The sequence below is a fragment of the Leopardus geoffroyi genome, chromosome C1 (assembly GCF_018350155.1).
Source record: "Leopardus geoffroyi isolate Oge1 chromosome C1, O.geoffroyi_Oge1_pat1.0, whole genome shotgun sequence".
Taxonomy (NCBI): Eukaryota; Metazoa; Chordata; class Mammalia; order Carnivora; family Felidae; genus Leopardus; species Leopardus geoffroyi.
The window spans coordinates 194,663,279-194,684,293 of NC_059328.1; the positions used below are offsets into that span (position 1 = coordinate 194,663,279).

Consider the following 21,015-nt stretch of genomic DNA (forward strand, 5'->3'; position numbering starts at 1 on the left):
AGGGAAAAGAGGGTGTAGAGGAGGAGAGTGCAAAGATGCAAAAGCCATTTATGAGAACAAGATCTCCAAAAAGCACTCTTTTCCTGAAAGGAGTTGAAGAAGAGTTCACAGTGTATCCAGATCTCCCACTGGCACCCAGGGAAAGAGTGGAGCAGGCATGTGATACGATGTGATGTGGTCTGGAGACCAGGACCTGGACCAGAGTCCATCTGTGGAGTTTCCAGAAAGACAATGGCAAGCCTTTTATTAATCAACTCAGATGATTTTTAGTAAAGATAGCTTGCTTTGGGGGAGGGGCAAACCTTACTAGAGCCAAGAGTATTCTTTTTCTTCTTCCTCTCTGTTTCTACTTGTCACCATTTACTTTTCTCCCTCCTCTTTCGGTCCCATCCACTCTCAATAAGGTCATTTGTTTTTACTTCCTATAATTATTTGTGCCTAGCTCTTACTAACCTCATTTACATTCTAATTGTTTAGATGATACAGTTTTCATTTTACTTTCAAATGCCTCTGCTCTGTCCTAAACCTTGTTTAACAATAAACAGTCATTATCATTATCACTGCAAATTAACCACCTTTTGCTTTTGTTTTGTTTCAGTTTTCTTGGGGACGTATTGCATTCTTTTCTTTTTTTTTTGGTTCTCTAATTGAATTTAATTCCTGGAGCATTTATTTTTATTAATGTTTATTTTTGAGAGAGTGGGGGAAAGAGGGGACAGAGAGAGAGGAGCCAGAGGATCCAAAGCAGGCCCCACGCTGACAGCAGAGAGCCTGATGTGAATTCCAGCTTGAGAACTGTGAGATCATGACCTGAGCCGAAGTTGGATGCTTAACCATCTGAGCCACCCAGGCACCCCTTCCCTGGGACATTTACTTTGTCAATTTCCCATTCTTTCTCTTTCTCTACACATTCCCTCACCAGCAAGCATTATATCTCAAATTGTCTATACAGCTCTCTTGTCCATTTTTAAACCAACACCAACAATCTCTAACAAATCCCCAAAGCTGGCAACTTACACACGTTGCACATTTTATACATCTTGCATTTTACAGGACCTTCCATTCTCTTCCTCACCTCCTAAACCCATGTGCTGGTTATTTTGTTAGTTTTACTTTTTTTAATATACTGTTAAATCAGGACTCCTTTTAATGTCTCAAATATCTCCCTTTTTCCCTTGAAGGCAAGGAAAACTCTCTGAATCACTGAAGTCCTGATAAGCTCAGGTTTTAAACCAAGACTATTTAAATATCCTTCTTTCTAGATTTTCCTCCAACAGTTTTTCATTTTCTTCCCTTTAGGTTTTGTTTTGTTTTTGTCTTAGATAGAGAGAGAACATGTAAGCAAGGAAGAGGGGCAGACAGAGAGAGAGAGAATCTTAAGCAGACTCCACACTCAGCATGGAGCCCAATGCAAGGCTCGATCCCATGACCCTGGGATCATGACTTGACCTGAACTCAAAGAGACACACACTCAACCAACTGAGCCACCTAGGTGCTCCCCTTTTGAAACAAGAAATGTAAATGAATTGAAAGCCCAGTGGATCAAAAATAAAGAGACAGGGATTCAATTAAATAAATGGTTTACATTTTCTGGCTGGCAGGTGTAGAAAAAAATTACTTGACTTGGTTTAATTATCTCTAATATATGAAGATAACATGCAAAAAAAAAAGTCTATAGGAACGCTTCTACGATATTCCTAAATAATTTATTATCCATTTTCCAGATCACATCACTGTCTTCTAATCATACAGGAACTCAAAAGAAGCACAAATCGTTGACAAGTGTCCAGTTTGAATGTGTGCAGTTGAACATGTGCTCCGCCCCATTCTCCTTTGCTTTTCTCATCTCTCCACTGACCACGTGCTCCTCTTGTTTCAAGGCCGTCTGCTTCATTCACATTCACAGATCCCCCAGAGCCCTAGTGTGCCCTTTGTTTTAGCTGTCCCTTGTCTTCTTACCTCACACAGTGAGGTACCAACATCCATTCAATTAGAAAACACGGTTTTAGATTCTGTTGAAGCGAAAGCTTCACCAAAGTTAAACAGACTAGGAAAACCTGATTCAAGGTTATTCATTTTGCACTTCACTCTGCTGAAACAAAGAACAGAAAAATTTTTAGAGCTGGGATGAGGGAGAGATAGTAGGCCCTATGTGTTTGCTAGCTGGATTTATACAAAGGAAAAGACAACTTTCTCCTATCTTCAAACAGCAGGTAGTTGTATAAGTTAGAGCAAGGCACCCACCAAATTTAGGTTCCTCCTCTCCCACAGAAACTGGGAGCTGGGAGTGCTAGCTTCCTTGATGATTAGATTACATTTCAAAGATATGCTGCTAGGTCTTTGAGAAATACAGTGCTGGGTTATAAAACTGGCTAGTGGGCTTTAAAAAGATTTTTAACACAAAGGGGCAAAGAAAGCATTGTAATTCCAAGTTTTCTAAAGTAAATGCTCTTTGAAAGGAGCTCAGGGCCTAGGAACAGGAGAAAGACTGTCTGAAGTTAGGCAAGCTAAGGACAATTTTAAGGCAGACGTGGTTACCTCATTGTATCCGTGGCTGCATCTAGGAATAAATATCCATCAAGTTAAAGGCACTGGATTAATATGGCCTTAGCTTTAATTGTAACTGTCTCCTAATTCAACGGTCATGTATTCCCTGGAATAAGCTCATTCAGCTTCTAAGCCATAACTACTTGGGTGCCTTCTTGGATCACTGCCTGGGCTGGGCTGAGCACCAGGATAATCCTTGCATTATAATTCAATTCAGTACAACTGTCAAGGGAAAACAGTGTTAATTACACTTTCAAAAAAAGAAAAAACCTTCGAGTCTTCGAGTCAACATTATTCTAAATAGAAATTTGTCTTCTCTCTATTTTTATGAATTTCTACATACTCCTGGAAGTTTTTTTTCCCCCCAAATAAAACTTGACTTCAATTGTTCCTATTCTAAGATACTGGCATCGGAAAATTAAGTTAAAGTGGAACATAGTGACATATGGTGTGAAAGACTCACAGATGTACAAGTGTAGAGCCAGTTTGGTTCAATATAGCGAATGGCGAACTTAGTAACTTGTTGTGCCAGATTTTAAATATATGCATTGGGCAATGTCGTCTCTTCACTCATTAAGATAGACCTTTCCATTGACACAGTCATCTAGCTCTTGGGGCACAGATTCAGTGGACATACATCTGGTCACCCATCCAACTGTTTGCACAACCACCCACATCTTTGTGGCCCAGCTCTCTGAAAAGGAGCAGCCGCCTAATGGGAAGACTCAGGAGTGCACTGACTGATGATAGCCTTCTAGCTTCAGCCTAGCACATGGAGGTGGCTGTGTGTCTGATGTCAAAGCCACGAAAGAAAGAAATCAAAAAGTTTTATTCCCAGGTCTTGTTCAGAAAAATGAGACCTTGATACTGACTGTTCTCCAATATGTGATATTTTCTCCTCACTTCATGTCTTTCCACAGTCACGTCTGTTGGACCAGCACTGCTGTGGATCTCTCGTTGCGTTGTGCTGTTTTGCTGAAATTTTTCCACCTGGAGTGGAATTTGTCAATTTCAACTGACAATTTTACTCGAAAACATCATTCCTTCATTTATTTATTTATTTATTTATTTCCTTAGGATTTTTACTTATTTATTTATTTTTAATTTAAGTATAAAATTTGTTGTCAAATTTATTGTTTCCATACAACACCCAGTGCTCATCCCAACAGGTGCCCTCCTCAATACCCATCACCCACCCTCCCCTCCCTCCCACCCCCATCAACCCTCAGTTTGTTCTCAGCTTTTAAGAGTCTCTTATGCTTTGGCTCCCTCCCTCTCTAACCTCTTTTTTTTTTTTTTTTCTTCCCCTCCCCCATGGTCTTCTGTTAAGTTTCTCAGGATCCACATAAGAGTGAAACCATATGGTATCTGTCTTTCTCTGCCTGACTTATTTCACTTAGCATAACACTCTCCAGTTCCATCCACGTGGCTACAAAAGGCCATATTTCATTCTTTCTTATTGCCAAGTAGTATTCCATTGTATATATAAACCACAACTTCTTTATCCTTTCGTCAGTTGATGGACATTTAGGCTCTTTCCATAATTTGGCTATTGTTGAGAGTGCTGCTATAAACATCGGGGTACAAGTGCTCCAATGCATCAGCACTCCCATATCCTTTGGGTCAATTCCTAGCAGTACTATTGCTGGGTCATAGGGTAGATCTATTTTTAATTTTTTGAGGAACCTCCACACTGTTTTCCAGAGCGGCTGCACCAGTTTGCATTCCCACCAACAGTGCAAGAGGGTTCCCGTTTCTCCACATCCTCGCCAGCATCTATAGTCTCCTGATTTGTTCATTTTGGCCACTCTGACTGGCATGAGGTGATATCTGAGTGTGGTTTTGATTTGTATTTCCCTGATAAGGAGCGACGTTGAGCATCTTTTCATGTGCCTGTTGGCCATCTGGATGTCTTCTTTAGAGAAGACATGTTTTCTGCCCATTTCTTCACTGGATTATTTGTTTTTCGGGTGTGGAGTTTGGTGAGCTCTTTATAGATTTTGGATACTAGCCCTTTGTCCGATATGTCATTTGCAAATATCTTTTCCCATTCCGTTGGTTGCCTTTTAGTTTTGTTGATTGTTTCCTTTGCAGTGCAGAAGCTTTTTATTTTCATGAGGTCCCAATAGTTCATTTTTGCTTTTAATTCCCTTGCCCTTGGGGATGTGTCAAGTAAGAAATTGCTGCAGCTGAGGTCAGAGAGGTTTTTTCCTGCTTTCTCCTCTAGGGTCTTGATGGTTTCCTGTCTCACATTCCGGTCCTTTATGCATTTTGAGTTTATTTTTGTGAATGGTGTAAGAAAGTGGTCTAGTTTCATCCTTCTGCATGTTGCTGTCCAGTTCTCCCAGCACCATTTGTTAAAGAGACAGACTGTCTTTTTTCCATTGGATATTCTTTCCTGCCTTGTCAAAGATTAGTTGGCCATACTTTTGTGGGTATAATTCTGGGGTTTCTATTCTCTTCCATTGGTCTATGTGTCTGTTTTTGTGCCAATACCATGCTGTCTTGATGATTACATCTTTAGTAGAGGCTAAAGTCTGGGATTGTGATGCCTCCTGCTTTGGTCTTCTTCAAAATTACTTTGGCTATTCGGGGCCTTTTGTGGTTCCATATGAATTTTAGGATTGCTTGTTCTACCTTTGAGAAGAATGCTGGTGCAATTTTGATTGGGATTGAATTGAATGTGTAGATAGCTTTGGGTAGTATTGACATTTTAACAATATTTATTCTTCCAATCCATGAGCATGGAATGTTTTTCCATTTCTTTATATCTTCTTCAATTTCCTTCATAAGCTTTCTATAGTTTTCAGCATACAGATCTTTTACATCTTTGGTTAAGTTTATTCCTAGGTATTTTATGCTTCTTGGTGCAATTGTGAATGGGATCAGTTTCTTTATTTGTCTTTCTGTTGCTTCATTATTAGTGTATAAGAATGCAACTGATTTCTGTACATTGATTTTGTATCCTGCTACTTTGCTGAATTCGTGTATCAGTTCTAGCAGACTTTTGGTGGAGTCTATCAGATTTTCCATGTATAGTGTCATGTCATCTGCAAAAAGTGAAAGCTTGACTTCATCATTGCCAATTTTGATGGCTTTGATTTCCTTTTGTTGTCTGATTGCTGATGCTAGCACTTCCAACACTATGTTAAACAACAGCAGTGAGAGTGGACATCCTTGTCGTGTTCCTGATCTCACGGGGAAAGCTCTCAGTTTTTCCCCACTGAGGATGATATTAGCTGTGGGCTTTTCATAAATGGCTTTTATGATGTTTAAGTATGTTCCTTCTATCCCGACTTTTTCGAGGGTTTTTATTAAGAAAGGATGCTGAATTTTGTCAAAGGCTTTTTCTGCATCGATTGACAGGATCATATGGTTCTTATCTTTTCTTTTAGTAATGTGATGTATCACATTGATTGATTTGTGAAACATCATTCCTTTAAAACCTCTCTGACTTTGCCTGAAGCTAAAGCAATCTTCTCTCTCACATCCCCACAGCACTTTGTATATACACCCCTTCCTGGCACTTATCTGCTTTACTCTAATGCTCTGATTGGTTTTCTGTCCCATCTGCTAGATTGTGGGTTCTTCCAAAGCTGGGGACATGTCTTATTCATCTTTCACCTTTTCTTTTTAAGTACCTAGATGAGTATGTATAACGAGAAAGGCTCTCTCTCTAAATGAAGCAGCTGCCCATTGAGCACAGATACTAGACGTGCTTTGGCTTTTGCACCTGTTGTCTCATTTCTTCCAGACACCATTCTTTCAAGGTTTCCATTGCACATGAGGAAAGAGGCTCAGGGATGGTGAGTACTTGCTGGGAAAAGTCAAAAAGTAGTGGCTTCAGACTTAAAACATAGGATTGTTATTATATTATACAATAAATAATGGGTAATTTATACCAAAATACATAAACAAAAAAGTCAATTTTTTAATTTAATGCATATTGGACATCTACATAAACTGAAAAAGAATCAGCAAATTTACTTCTCTATTAAATTTTGAATTTTTCCTGTATATGTTCATCCACTTTTGCTAATCACCATTGCGTTTTGCCTCACAAAGACACTGAGTTACAGGATGTAGGGGGAAAAATGTTAGTTACAATGTTTGGTCTGAATCATTCCTTGATTTTCTTCACATCAATATTGATTTAAAATAACTACTTGAATTAATCCAAGGCTCAATTTTATAAAACTGTACTAAGAGGGTTACACTTGTTTTATAGAAATCTTTGTGTGTGAATGTGTGTGTATGTGTTTGTGTGCATATGTGTGTTTATGTGTTCAAACACAAGTCAACCACACACCTTTTTATTTTCAACTTCACTCAAGAGATTAACTCAATCTAACAGAGTATCATCAGTCTTCCAGAGAAGGTAATATCCATGCAGATGGGCTTAAGTGCTTTACATGCTATCATGCTCATTATTTTATTTTAATAAGCTTATTTAGATTTGTTTTGATACATAGGTGATAAGAAAAGATATGACTTTAAATATTTAATTTATGCTTAAAATAAAATTACACTCCACAGACTTCCTTCTCCTAAGTCTCTGTTTATAAAGTAAAATTCTGCTTTCACACCATGCCTATAAGGCTTCTAAGGCTTCTGATTGAATAATTGAATTCCCAAAATGAGGCAAAGCAGAGAAACAAATCATTCATGCTATTCCATTTGAATATGCATAAGGTATCACCCTGGAAATATATATATATATTCTATAATTATATAAATCATATTATATATATAGTAATTATAGAATATATATATATATATATATATATATATATATATATATTTCCTGTTGTAACAAATCATCACAAATTTAGTGGTTTAAAATGATGCAAATTGATTATGTCATAGTTCTATAGGTCAGAAGAATGAATGGGCTGGGCTGTTCCTCTGTTCTACCTCTCACAAAATCAAAATAAAGTGCCTTTCAAATATTCTTCTTTATATACGTATGTGTTCAAGCTATTCAACTTCCACCATAGTTTCTAGGACTGAGTGTTGATGAATTCACCTGGAATTTCCAACACTATGTCCCCAGCATCTGTAATGAGAGCTTTAATGAATCAATCAGCAAAGCAGATAATGAGAATTAAATAATGTTTTAAGTCTCTCAAAAATATTATATGCAATTGGTTATAGGCTGATGCTTAAAGAAAAAAAGGAGAAAAATAACTTAAAAGAACCAAAAGTATGAAGGGTTAATGGGTTCTGAGCTCCATATTATTAACTGACCCATCGCAATAAGGGAACTGTTATAATTATTTCTGAAATAATTTTTTAAATAGTGAGAATACAAGAACAACTGAGCAAATTGTAAGACTTTCCTAAGTATAGTGGAATAAAAAGTTACTTTTATTGTCATTAAAATAAAATACAACAAATTTTCTTGATAGAGAAATCACTCTCATACTCAGAAGATGAATTTTCTTAGTTCCCAGAAAATTTACTCAATTGTGAATAGATAAAAGGTGGAATGTGCAACAAATAATTGTCACACTTTCAACCTAAAACCACTATAATTATTGTCCCAAGAATTTATAGAAATATCCTCTTCAGGACAGAAGGTTTACCACCCCCCAATTTGGGGGAGTACTGACCACCAACAGCTCTGCCCTTGGCAATTATCCTCTCCTGAAGAGAGTCACTGAAAGTTCTGTACCCAATTATGATTCTGTCACCAATTCCAATGTGTGACAGGATAGTTTCCTAAACCACTAAGCAGTTCTCTGAAACTGGGAGAGTCCTACTGTCCTACTGTCTACCTGGGAGTAGGGGAGTCCTACTGTCTACCTGGAGATAGCACCAAGTCCCATTGTTTAAAGGCTCAGTCCTACAAGACTAGACTGCCCTCTGGCCCCAGATTGTCACCTGTGCTTCTATTCAACTGGTTATAGGTCAACCAGCTCTGTGGGTTCAATTCATTTGCCAGAGTGGTTCACAGAACTCAGAGAAACATTTTGCTGACTAGATTACTAGTTTATTATGAAGAGATACAACTTAGGAAGAGGCAGATAGAAGAGATGCAAAGAGTGGGGAAAGGGCACCAAGCTTCCATGCCCTTTCTGAGGGAGCCATTCGCCTTGTACCTCCACATGTTCACCAGCCTGGAAGCTCTCCTGAGTAGTTCTCTTGGGTTTTGTGTTTCATTACATAAACATATTAATGAAATCATTGGTCATTGGTGATAGAACTCAATCTCCAGCCTCTCTCTTGTCCCAGAGATGGTGTTGGTGTTGGTGGGGACAGGGGGGCCTTGAAGTTTCAACTGTGTGTCTGATCACATGATTACATGATTAGCTCAACTGGCAACCAGTTCCCATCCATAAGCCCAGTCCAAAAGTTGCCTCACTGGCATAACAAAAGACAACTTTAGCTGTCTCATCACAAGAGATTTCAAAGTGGCCCACACCCCACAATGAAAGTCAGTGAGCTCTAATTTTTAGGAAAAGAAAATTTTATAAGAAAAGTTCTTATACCCTTCATTTGCCAAGAACTATAGTTCTTAAAAGTTTTATGCCTAGAGGTGCCTGGGTGACTCAGTTGGTTGAGCGTCTGACTTTGGCTCAGGTCGTGATCTCACGGTTCATGGCTCAGGTCGTGATCCCACGGTTCATGGGTTCAAGCCCCGTGACAGGCTCTGTGCTGACAGCTCATAGCCTGGAGCCTGCTTCAGATTCTGTGTCTCCCTCTCTCTCTGCCCTTCCCCTCTTCGTGCTTTGTCTCTCTCTCAAAAATAAACATTAAAAAAATTTTTTTAAGTTTTATGCCTAGATGATGGTCAGATGGAGTGTGAATATTAGATCTTATTTAAAGGTTGTAGCAGGTTTATTATCCATAATCCAGTTTTTCTGGATTCTTATTTTGTAAATTTTTACTATTTCCTGATTGTTTGGATATTTCCAAAGTAGTGCCTGCATCAGTGTACTTTTCTGGCAAAGATGTGACAAATAACCCATAAAGATCACATCCTTCAGGCCTTTGGTACTTAGAATTTGAAGTAACAGAGAACCAAGCCCCAAGCCAACAGAGACAGGCTGTAGGATCTGCCATTATGACCATAAGTAACAAGTGCAACTACTCCAGGCTTCCAAAATGTTTCCCTTAGTAAACTGGGTATGAGATGCTGATTTCCATCTTTTTGGTATTTAACATGGCCGTGAGCATCTGGAAAGTAACAGCAGTTTGGTGGAAACTCCCCTTTTATAGCAAATGTGCAATGTGGAGGCTGATTTGGGGCAAAAACAATAAGGCAAAGTCATCCAAAGTGAAAAATTAGAACCTCAATTCCTCATTGTCCATAACTATCCCACATGTGTCTTAAGAACCACACACAGGAGAACACTGGCCAAGAAGTCCTGGGATTTTGAACTGCTTGCTATGGTCACTCAACAATGGAGTAAAAGTTGGAATGAAAGCTTGGCATTCCTAATTTCCGATAAACGGTTATAGTCATAAAAATACATCTGGATATGGACCAAAAAGAAGTTGCAAAGGGTGGATTTGTTCTTGGACATTAGAGATAACATCAGAGAAAATCAGGAAAGCAGAAAGGAATGTGATAAATTGAATATATAATCTTAAACATCTTGTAAAAACAAAGGTGTTTCAAGGGGTTAAAGTTTGTGAGATCTTCCTGGGGCAAGGAGAAATTAGTTCAAACAGGACAACATGGTTGTATTTGCAAATTGGGGAACAACTTTTGGAACAGACTTGGTGAGGGGAGAGATACAAAGAGAAGAAACCTAACATGAAGGAGGCTGCTGGCCAATTCCCTTCACAAGGAGACTACATCTTTTAGAGGTGGTATGAAAATGAATTTCCATTTTAGCAACAGTATTTAAAATACTGAAGGACCTTACATATATCAAGTAGGCCTTTTCATCTCTGGTTTAAGCATAACTTCCACTGTGCACACACACATGGAATTAAGTTATAGAAACACATAAATGATAAACATTAAGGACAAGGAAAAGGAGAGTGACACCGAAGTCAAGGGTGGCAGCAAAGGGCACATCTTGGCATTAGTGTCAATTCATCTATGTCCTCCCCTGAGCTCCTCTGGGGTATGGGTCATGGCTTACTCACTGGACATTCACAATAAATATTGTGCTCAGCATCTCAGTCAATGTGTTGTTTTGAAAATAAAATGACCTGGGAAAAAAGAATTTTAAGAGTGGAAAATCCATTAGCCAGTTATTTAACTACATTCTGGACCAAATTCTACTGGTGCATCAGCAAGGACTATTGAGTTCATTTGTTCCACAAACGCATGCAAAAATGTTCCTGGGGGCACCATGGCAGAAGGTGATGGACAATGCCAAAGTTATAACCATCAAGCTAGTTTAGGAGGAATGATACATTCTCAAGTACTTGCGATACAAGAAACTATATAACAACTTCTGTGTGTGTTCTCAAAGGCAATAAGCCTACAGACAGAATGCCATTACAAATATGTGACCAATCTGCTGGGTAATGGTGTTCTGTGATATACTTGAAATGGATTTAGTAGACATTTTTTATCTTGCAGAAAAAGAACCAGAGAATTTCTCATGCATTGTTTTCACTTGAGATGTCTTTAGACTTTCACATAGCTCTAGGCCACATTAGTCAATATGAAAAAAATGCACTCAAGTTTTGCATGTGTGACAACCACAGGCTATTGAAGGCTTTTATATCTTGCAGATACTCATCCAGGAAATGAGCTGCCAGAATATGTGATGACACTAGAAGTTACATTTTGGAACCCACTTATATGTCTGAGTATTTTTTGCAACTATAGAAACCATGTTTTCTTTTAGTGTAAGCAGAAACATTTGCAAGCTCAGAAGTATCTCATGCCCATTCAATTGGTCCAAATACATTGCAAGACAAGTAGCTCAAAACTTTCCCTCTTAGGAAACAGGCAATCCAACTATATAAATAATTCAAGTGACCAGTTTGCCTCTCTTCCTTATCAAGAGTTCTGACCTGTTGGCTGAGAACTGTCAACTTGAAGTATATCATGGCTTTTATAGTTACAGCCAGACAGACATCATCTAACATTTGATGGGCGTCTGCTAGATGCCAGTCACATTGAGCAAGTTATGAAGGGTCATTTCTTGCTCTGCCCAAAATCTGGATGAGGAGGCCCATATCACTTATTTACATATGTTCAAAATAAATGGTATATTCTTTGTAATTTTTAGTTAAATTTTGTAAATTTTAAATGCAAAATTATATCTCTTCTGGTGATTCAAAACTCTTATTACATTTAGTCAAATCATCACGATTATAAAGGATATGATACCTACCAAATAGTTATGCAAAATACATTTCATAAACGAACTTTAGATATTCTGTATTAAAGTAAGACTTCACACTTGTAACCACTACCTTTCAACACTGTACTGAGTCTTACCAATACAATAAGACTAGGAAAAAAATGAAGTAAGCAATATACATATTGAAAACAAAAAGATACTTTTTTTCATCATTTTTTTTTAACAGACAAATGTTGGATGTCCCATCTACTACAGAGATCTACTACAGAGATCAAGGGACTAAGAAACAGTCAGGAGGAGCTAAAGAATGCTATAAATTAGCTGCAAAATAAAATGGAGGTGACCACAGCTCGGATTGAAGAGGCAGAGGAGAGAATAGGTGAATTAAAAGATAAAATTATGGAAAATGAGGAAGCTGAGAAAAACAGAGATTAAAAAAACCCAGGAGTATGAGGAGAGAATTAGAGAAATAAGTGACACAATTAAACATAATAATATACACATAATTGGGATTCCAGAAGAGAAAGAGAGAGGGAAAGGTGCTGAAGGTGTACTTGAAGAAATCATAGCTGAGAACTTCCCTGATGTGGGGAAGGAAAAAGGCATTGAAATCCAAGAGGCACAGAGAACTCCTTTCAGACATAACTTGAATCGATCTTCTGCATGACATATCATAGTGAAACTGGCAAAATACAAGGATAAAGAGAAAATTCTGAAAGCAGCTAGGGATAAACATGCTCTAACATATAAAGGGAGACCGATAAGACTAGTGACGGATCTATCTACTGAAATTTGGCAGGCCAGAAAGGAATGGCAGGAAATCTTCAATGCGGGGAACAGAAAAAATATGCAGCTGAAAATCCTTTATCCAACAAGTCTGTCACTTAGAATAGAAGGAGAGATCAAGGTCTTCCCAAACAAACAAAAACTGAAGGAATTCATCACCACTAAACCAGCCCTACAAGAGATCCTAAGGGGGATTCTGTGAGTGAAATGTTGCAAGGACCACAAAGGACCAGAGACATCACTACAAGCAGGAAACCTACAGACATCACAATGACTCTAAACGTATATCTTTCTATAATAACACTGAATGTAAATGGACTAAATGCTCCAACCAAAAGACACAGGGTATCAGAATGGATAAAAAAACAAGACCTATCTATTTGCTGTATACAAGAGACTCATTTTAGATCTGAGGACACCTTCAGATTGAAAGTGAGGAGTTGGAGAACCATCTATCATGCTACTGGAAGTCAAAAGAAAGCTGGAGTAGCCATCCTTATATCAGACAAACTAGACTTTAAATTAAAGGCTGTAACAAGAGATGAAGAAGGGCTTTATATAATAATCACAGGGTCTATCCATCAGGAAGAGCTAACAATTATAAATGTCTATGTGCCAAATTCGGGAGCCCCCAAATATATAAAACAATTAATCACAAACATAAGCAACCTTATTGATAAGAATATGGTAATTGCAAGGGACTTTAATACTCCACTTACAGCAACGGATAGATCATCTAGACACAGGATCAATAAAGAAACAAAGGCCCTGAATGATACATTGGATCAGATGGACTTGACAGATATATTTAGAACTCTGCATCCCAAAGCAACAGAATATACTTTCTTCTTGAGTTCACATGGAACATTCTCCAAGATAGATCACATACTGGGTCACAAAACTGCCCTTCATAAGTATACAAGAATTGAGATCATACCATGCATACTTTCAGACCACAATGCTATGAAGCTTGAAATCAACCACAGGAAAAAGTCTGGAAAACCTCCAAAAGCATGGAGGTTAAAGAACACCCTACTACAGAAAGAATGGGTCAACCAGGCAATTAGAGAAGAAATTAAGAAATATATGGAAACAAATGAAAATGAAAATACAACAATACAAATGCTTTGGGATGCAGTGAAGGCACTCCTGAGAGGAAAATACATTGCAATCCAGGCCTATCTCAAGAAACAAGAAATCTTGTTTTACAAATCTAACAGCACACCTAAAGGAAATAGAAGCAGAACAGCAAAGACACCCCAAACCCTGCAGAAGAAGAGAAATAATAAAGATCAGAGCAGAAATAAACAATATAGAATCTAAAAAAACTGTAGAGCAGATCAATGAAACCAAGAGTTGGTTTTTTGAAAACATAAACAAAATTGATAAACCTCTAGCCAGGCTTCTCAAAAAGAAAAGGGAGATGACTCAAATAGATACAATCATGAATGAAAATGGAATTATTACAACCAATCCCTCAGAAATACAAGCAATTATCAGGGAATACTATGACAAATTATATGCCAACAAACTGGACAACCTGGGAGAAATGGACAAATTCCTAAGCACCCACACACTTCCAAAACTCAAACAGGAAGAAATAGAAAGCTTGAACAGACACGTAACCAGCAAAGAAATTGAATCAGTTATCAAAAATCTCCCAACAAATAAAAGTCCAGGACCAGATGGCTTCCCAGGGAAATTCTACCAGACATTTAAAGCAGAAATAATGCCTATCCTTCTCAAGCTATTCCAAAAAATAGAAAGGGAAGGAAAACTTCCAGACTCATTCTATGAAGCCAGTATTACTTTGATTCCTAAACCAGACAGAGATCCAGTAAAAAAAGAGAACTACAGGCCAATATCCCTGATGAATATGGATGTAAAAATGCTCAACAAGATACTAGCAAATCGAATTCAACAGCATATAAAAAGAATTATTCACCATGATCAAGTAGGATTCATTCCTGGGCTGCAGGGCTGGTTCAACATTCGCAAACCAATCAATATGATACATCACATTACTAAAAGAAAAGATAAGAACCATATGATCCCGTCAATCGATGCAGAAAAAGCATTTGACAAAATTCAGCATCCTTTCTTAATAAAAACCCTCGAGAAAGTCGGGATAGAAGGAACATACTTAAACATCATAAAAGCCATTTATGAAAAGCCCACAGTTAATATCATCCTCAGTGGGGAAAAACCGAGAGCTGTCTCCCTGAGATCAGGAACACGACAGAGATGTCCACTCTCACTGCTGTTGTTTAACATAGTGTTGGAAGTTCTAGCATCAGCCATCAGACAACAAAAGGAAATCAAAGCCATCAAAATTGGCAATGATGAAGTCAAGCTTTCACTTTTTGCAGATGACATGATACTATACATGGAAAATCTGATAGACTCCACCAAAAGTCTGCTAGAACTGATACACGAATTCAGCAAAGTTGCAGGATACAAAATCAATGTACAGAAATCAGTTGCATTCTTATACACTAACAATGAAGCAACAGAAAGACAAATAAAGAAACTGATCCCATTCACAATTGCACCAAGAAGCATAAAATACCTAGGAATAAACCTAACCAAAGATGCATAAGATCTGTATGCTGAAAACTACAGAAACCTTATGAAAGAAATGGAAGAAGATATAAAGAAATGGAAAGACATTCCGTGCTCATGGATTGGAAGAATAAATATTGTTAAAATGTCAATACTACCCAAAGCTATCTACACATTCAATGCAATCCCAATCAAAATTGCACCAGCATTCTTCTCGAAACCAGAACAAGCAATCCTAAAATTCATATGGAACCACAAAAGGCCCCGAATAGCCAAAGTAATTTTGAAGAAGACCAAAGCAGGAGGCATCACAATCCCAGGCTTTAGACTCTACTACAAAGCTGTAATCATCAAGACAGCATGGTATTGGCACAAAAACAGACACATAGACCAATGCAACAGAATAGAAACCCCAGAATTATACCCACGAATGTATGGCTAACTAATCTTTGACAAAGCAGGAAAGAATATCCAATGGAAAAAAGACAGTCTGTCTCTTTAACAAATGGTGCTGGGAGAACTGGACGGCAACATGCAGAAGATTGAAACTAGACCACTTTCTTACACCATTCACAAAAATAAACTCAAAATGCATAAAGGACCGGAATGTGAGACAGGAAACCATCAAGACCCTAGAGGAGAAAGCAGGAAAAAACCTTTCTGACCTCAGCTGCAGCAATTTCTTACTTGACACATCCGCAAGGGCAAGGGAATTAAAAGCAAAAATGAACTATTGGGACCTCATGAAAATAAAAAGCTTCTGCACAACAAAGGAAACAATCAACAAAACTAAAAGCAACCAACGGAATGGGAAAAGATATTTGCAAATGACATATCGGACAAAGGGCTAGTATCCAAAATCTATAAAGAGCTCACATAACTCCACACCCAAAAAAACAAATAATCCAGTGAAGAAATGGGTAGAAAACATGAATAGACACTTCTCTAAAGAAGACATCCGGATGGCCAACAGGCACATGAAAAGATGTTCAACGTCACTCCTCATCAGGGAAATACAAATCAAAACCACACTCAGATATTACCTCCCGCCAGTCAGAGTGGCCAAAATGAACAAATCAGGAGACTGTAGATGCTGGAGAGGATGTGGAGAAAAGGGAACCCTCTTGCACTGTTGGTGGGAATGCAAACTGGTGCAGCCGCTCTGGAAAACAGTGTGGAGGTTCCTCAAAAAATTAAAAATAGATCTACCCTATGACCCAGCAATAGTACTGCTAGGAATTGACCCAAAGGATACAGGAGTGCTGATGCATTGAGGCACTTGTACCCCAATGTTTATAGCAGCACTCTCAACAAGAGCCAAATTATGGAAAGAGCCTAAATGTCCATCAACTGATGAATGGATAAAGAAATTGTGGTTTATATGCACAATGGAGTACTACATGGCAATAAGAAAGAATGAAATATGGCCTTTTGTAGCCACGTGGATGGAACTGGAGAGTGTTATGCTAAGTGAAATAAGTCAGGCAGAGAAAGACAGATACCATATGTTTTCACTCTTATGTGGATCCTGAGAAACTTAACAGAAGACCATGGGGGAGGGGAAGAAAAAAAAAGGTTAGAGAGGGAGAGAGCCAAACCATAAGAGACTCTTAAAAACTGAGAACAAACTGAGGGTTGATGGGGGTGGGAGGGAGGGGAGGGTGGGTGATGGGTATTGAGGAGGGCACCTGTTGGGATGAGCACTGGGTGTTGTATGGAAACCCATTTGACAATAAATTTCATATTAAAAAAGTAAATAAGTAAACACGTTTAATTTAGCATTTAGATTTTTTTGAAGCACCAAACACTTGATCATATTTTGTATGTCATCATAAATTATCATTTTAAATAATTTACAAGTTACAACCATAAATATACATCAGTTTGAAGCTATTATTGCAAATATAATCATTTACAACTATAGTTTTTTATAAAGTATTTTTCTTTTTTTTAAGTTTATTTATTTTGAGAGAAAGTGTGCATGCAAGCAGGGGAGGGGGCAAAGAGAGAGAGGGAGAGAGAGAATCTCAAGCAGCCTCTTCACCGTCAGTGCAGAGCCTACAGAGGGCTTGAACCCACAAACTGTAAGATCATGACCTGATTGGAAATCAAGAGTCAGATGCTCAACCAACTGAGCCACCCAGGGGCCCAAATTTACAACTATAGTTTCATATAAAGCTATAGTTTGATTTAAAGCTAGGAGCAAATTGTGGTTATCAATACAAAACACTGTACATTATATAATCTGTAGTGATTTCTCTCTACTCAACAAAATACAACTTTCCACTATCTTAGAAAAAGTAAGTTGGAACACATTTGATAAATAACATACAAGGCAATACTTCATTTGCATCACGTATAGCAAGAAATGTGTTTAAACATTTATTATAGGTTTCTCACGAAATAGAAAGAAAGGCTTTAAAAACTATCTGTTTTCTACTACTATCATGTAAATTTAGTACCAAAATCTATACATAGATTTCCCTGCACTCATGTTCCTCCCACTAACTCCGGGCAAAATTCAGAGTAGATTAATTAATTGTGAGGTTAATTTACTTTTAAAAATTTGTTGCTCATGTAGTTACCCAATACACCAAACACAAGTGAGTTGGTTTTAGAATCAGTCTATTTTAAACCTCTGACCATATTTTGGTTAAAGCCAAAGACTTAGAGATCCTTTATTTTGGTAGAAATAGCTTATCTGGACTTACAGGTAGTTTAAAGGGGGCGTCGTATTTTGTAATAATTGAACGTTCATCATCTGAAAGCCAAGTGTATACAGTATTATTTTGGATCATACCAGTATAGGAATCAATGACTTGGCCGCGTTAGACTTTCATTGAACAGTCTCAGTGCTCCCCCTATGGTGCTGTGGTTAAAACATGAAGTAACTAAAATGAAATAACACAGAATTAACTTTCTCTAGTATCACTTGTCACACTCTTTCACTCAACAAAAAAGGTAAGTGAAAACCTGACATTTTATTTGGTTCAGTGGATCTATGGATGAACAGTTATTTTCATATTGGAGAGGCTCCACTGTGAAATAAGCCCGCACACATCGTCTAAACTGACTTCACTTTTTTCTTTTTTCTTTTCTTTTCTTTTCTTTTTTTTTTTTTACTACACAATCAATATTTTCCACTACCATCACGAAGTTTTTCCTCCCGTTTCTTCTTCCTCCCTGTGTGTGTGTGTGTGTGCGCGCCCGGATGTGTCAGCGTGAGCCCAGCGCGCCTCGGTCTCCGTCTCCCTAACGCCACGTCCCGAGGCTCCGGGAAGCAGGTGCCGCGGGGCACGGACTCTTACCTGGGCTCCGACGAGAAGGCAACCTCCGTGCAGCAGCCACCCCCAGACGTGGGGCGACGCTCCCGGCCCGGCCATGCCCGGACCAGCCCGAGCGAGAAGACGGACGCTCAGCCCGGAGCCCGGAGAGGCTCCCCACTCGCAACTTGGCCAACGCGGGGCAAACTTGTGGCCTGGAGCGCGGCGCAGCTGGGGCGGCGGGAGCGCGTCTCGGATCCCAGTCCTGCGCGCCGCCGCCCGCGCCTCGGTCGGGTCTGCGGGGGACAGCGGCTCGGCTCCCGGCCTTGACTCACGGCCCCGCGAGGCCCGCGTGGGAGAGGGGGCGCTCTCGGACCACCACCACCCCCCCGCCCCCGATCCCGGCGCGCCCCGCGTGGAGGCAGGAGGGGCGGGGGGACGCTCGCGCTCCTCCTCAAAGTCTCTGCGTCGCGCTGCCCAGAGGACCCGAGGGCCACGGACCCTGGGCGCTGCTGCCGCCACCCGCAGCTCCCGCCGTCTCTACTTCTGTCCACTCTGTACCGGCTTCCAACCCGCTGTCTCTTGGGGCTCCCTGGCTCCTGGGGGAGTGGTCTCAAAGTTCCCTGCTGTCCAGAAGAGCCACCAGCCAAGGCAGGCCCTGGGTAGTGTGGTGTGCGACACCTGTGTGTTAAGCACTGTCCACAACCCTCTCAAGTTCTCTGATTGCCTCCATCTCAAAATACATCAGCACCTCAATATTTATAGAGACATGTCGATTTGCCGCCTAGAATACTGAACTCATGATGTAGAAACTTAAATTTCTTACACCTATTAAAGAAAAATTTTAGCTCGATATGAAAATACGAATTTTTAATCATTGGTGGATGATGCTTCAGTTTATGAAATTTAGGAACAAGCTTCTGTTGCCTTTATTGCAACATTTCACTGTGTGATCCATATTTATTTATCCCCCTGAAGCAAGCTGTACAAAATGCCTCGGATACACTGGTTAACATTGTGCAGTATATACATGCAAATTATCCCTAGTTTATGCAGTTATTGAAAAATAGAAGATGATTTATTTAATGGTCTTGTATTATTTGCCAATGTTCATTAGTTAACTTCAGAAGAGTTATACAAAATCTGTTTGAAACAAAAAGAATCCTTGACAAATATTCAATATTCAAAGGCCAAAAATACAGTAATGTAACTTATGTTCTCTCACTGCTACCACACTACAGATAAACAAGCTAAATTTCAAGCTCCAAGGAAAGTAAAAGCTTATTTTTGACTTATTAAAGAGGCCCCAAAATTTATAGTGAGTTTAAAATAGCTTAATACAAATCAGTACAAATAATTTTAAACAATTTCTAACATTAGTATACAGAAGATCTTAATTTTATCAGCAGTATTATGTAAACTTGCTGCAAAATCTGCAAGATAAGTTGGAAGACTGCTTTGCTATATACAAAATTTAAAATTGCTTTGCAATTTATTCAATACTCCTTCATTTCAATATTAATAATACCATGGTGGTGTAAGAATTAGGGGATTTACTTAATACACACAAATTAAAATGTATTTCTGTTGCAAATATAGTATTTAAGCTGAGATGTGCTATAAGGATTACATACCAACTTTATGTAATATGATAATACAACAAAAAGAATATACAGTGTCTCACTATTATATTTTATATCATTGTTATTGATAAACATTGGACTAAATTAGATATATTCTTTTTTTAATGTTTATTTATTTTTGAGAGAGAGAGGGGGAGACACAGAATCTGAAGCAGGCTCCAGGCTCTGAGCTGTCAGCACAGAGCCTTACGTGGGACTCAAACTCACACACCATGAGATCATGACCCTGAGCCAAAGTCGGATGCTTAACGAACTAAGCCATCCAGGCACCCTGAAATTAAATATATTCCTAAAATCACCTGTTCTTCATTACTTTTAAATTCCATATATGGACCATATTATATTTGTTTTGGACAAAACTGTTCTAGAATAAAACTTAAGTTACCTCATACCCTTCCCAAAGGATGTGCCCTTTCACCACTTCTTTTTTTTTTAATATGAAATTTATTGTCAAATTGGTTTCCATACAGTGCCCAGTGCCCCTCCCAACAGGTGCCCTCCTCAATACTCATCACCCACCCTCCCCTCCCTCCCACCCCCATCAACCCTCAGTTCTCAGTTTTTAAGAGTCTCTTACGTTTTGATTCCCTCCCTCTCTAACCTTTTTTTTTCTTATCCCTTCTTACAACGTTTTACTGGAAGTCCTACTTAATATAATAAGACAAGAAAAGAAAATTAAAAGCCTACAGATTGGAAAGAAAAAAAAATAAAATTGTCTTTGGTTGCAGATGACATGATTATCTATGTAGAAAAAAAAAAAAAAAAACAACTCCTGGAACTAATAAGTGATTATAGCAGAGTTGCAAGTTATATGGTTAATACACAAACATCAATAACTTTCCTATATGTTAACAATGAAAATGTGGAATTTGAAGTTAAAAGCACGCTACCATTTGTATCATCATCAAAAAAAATACTTAGGCATAAATCTAACATAAT

The 21,015-nt window shown here is 38.6% G+C and overlaps 2 long non-coding RNA genes across 2 annotated transcripts; both read right to left on the reverse strand.

The window, feature by feature from the left end:
- Window positions 1-1,687: 1,687 nt before the first annotated feature.
- On the reverse strand, window positions 1,688-3,670 carry LOC123599394. Its single transcript, XR_006713131.1, has 2 exons — window positions 3,420-3,670; window positions 1,688-2,092 (listed from the first exon to the last, which is right to left on the reverse strand). It is a non-coding gene; the product is annotated as an uncharacterized LOC123599394 (long non-coding RNA).
- A 2,204-nt stretch (window positions 3,671-5,874) lies between these two features.
- On the reverse strand, window positions 5,875-18,683 carry LOC123599395. Its single transcript, XR_006713132.1, has 3 exons — window positions 18,479-18,683; window positions 10,648-10,713; window positions 5,875-6,364 (listed from the first exon to the last, which is right to left on the reverse strand). It is a non-coding gene; the product is annotated as an uncharacterized LOC123599395 (long non-coding RNA).
- Between the last annotated feature and the right edge of the window lie 2,332 nt (window positions 18,684-21,015).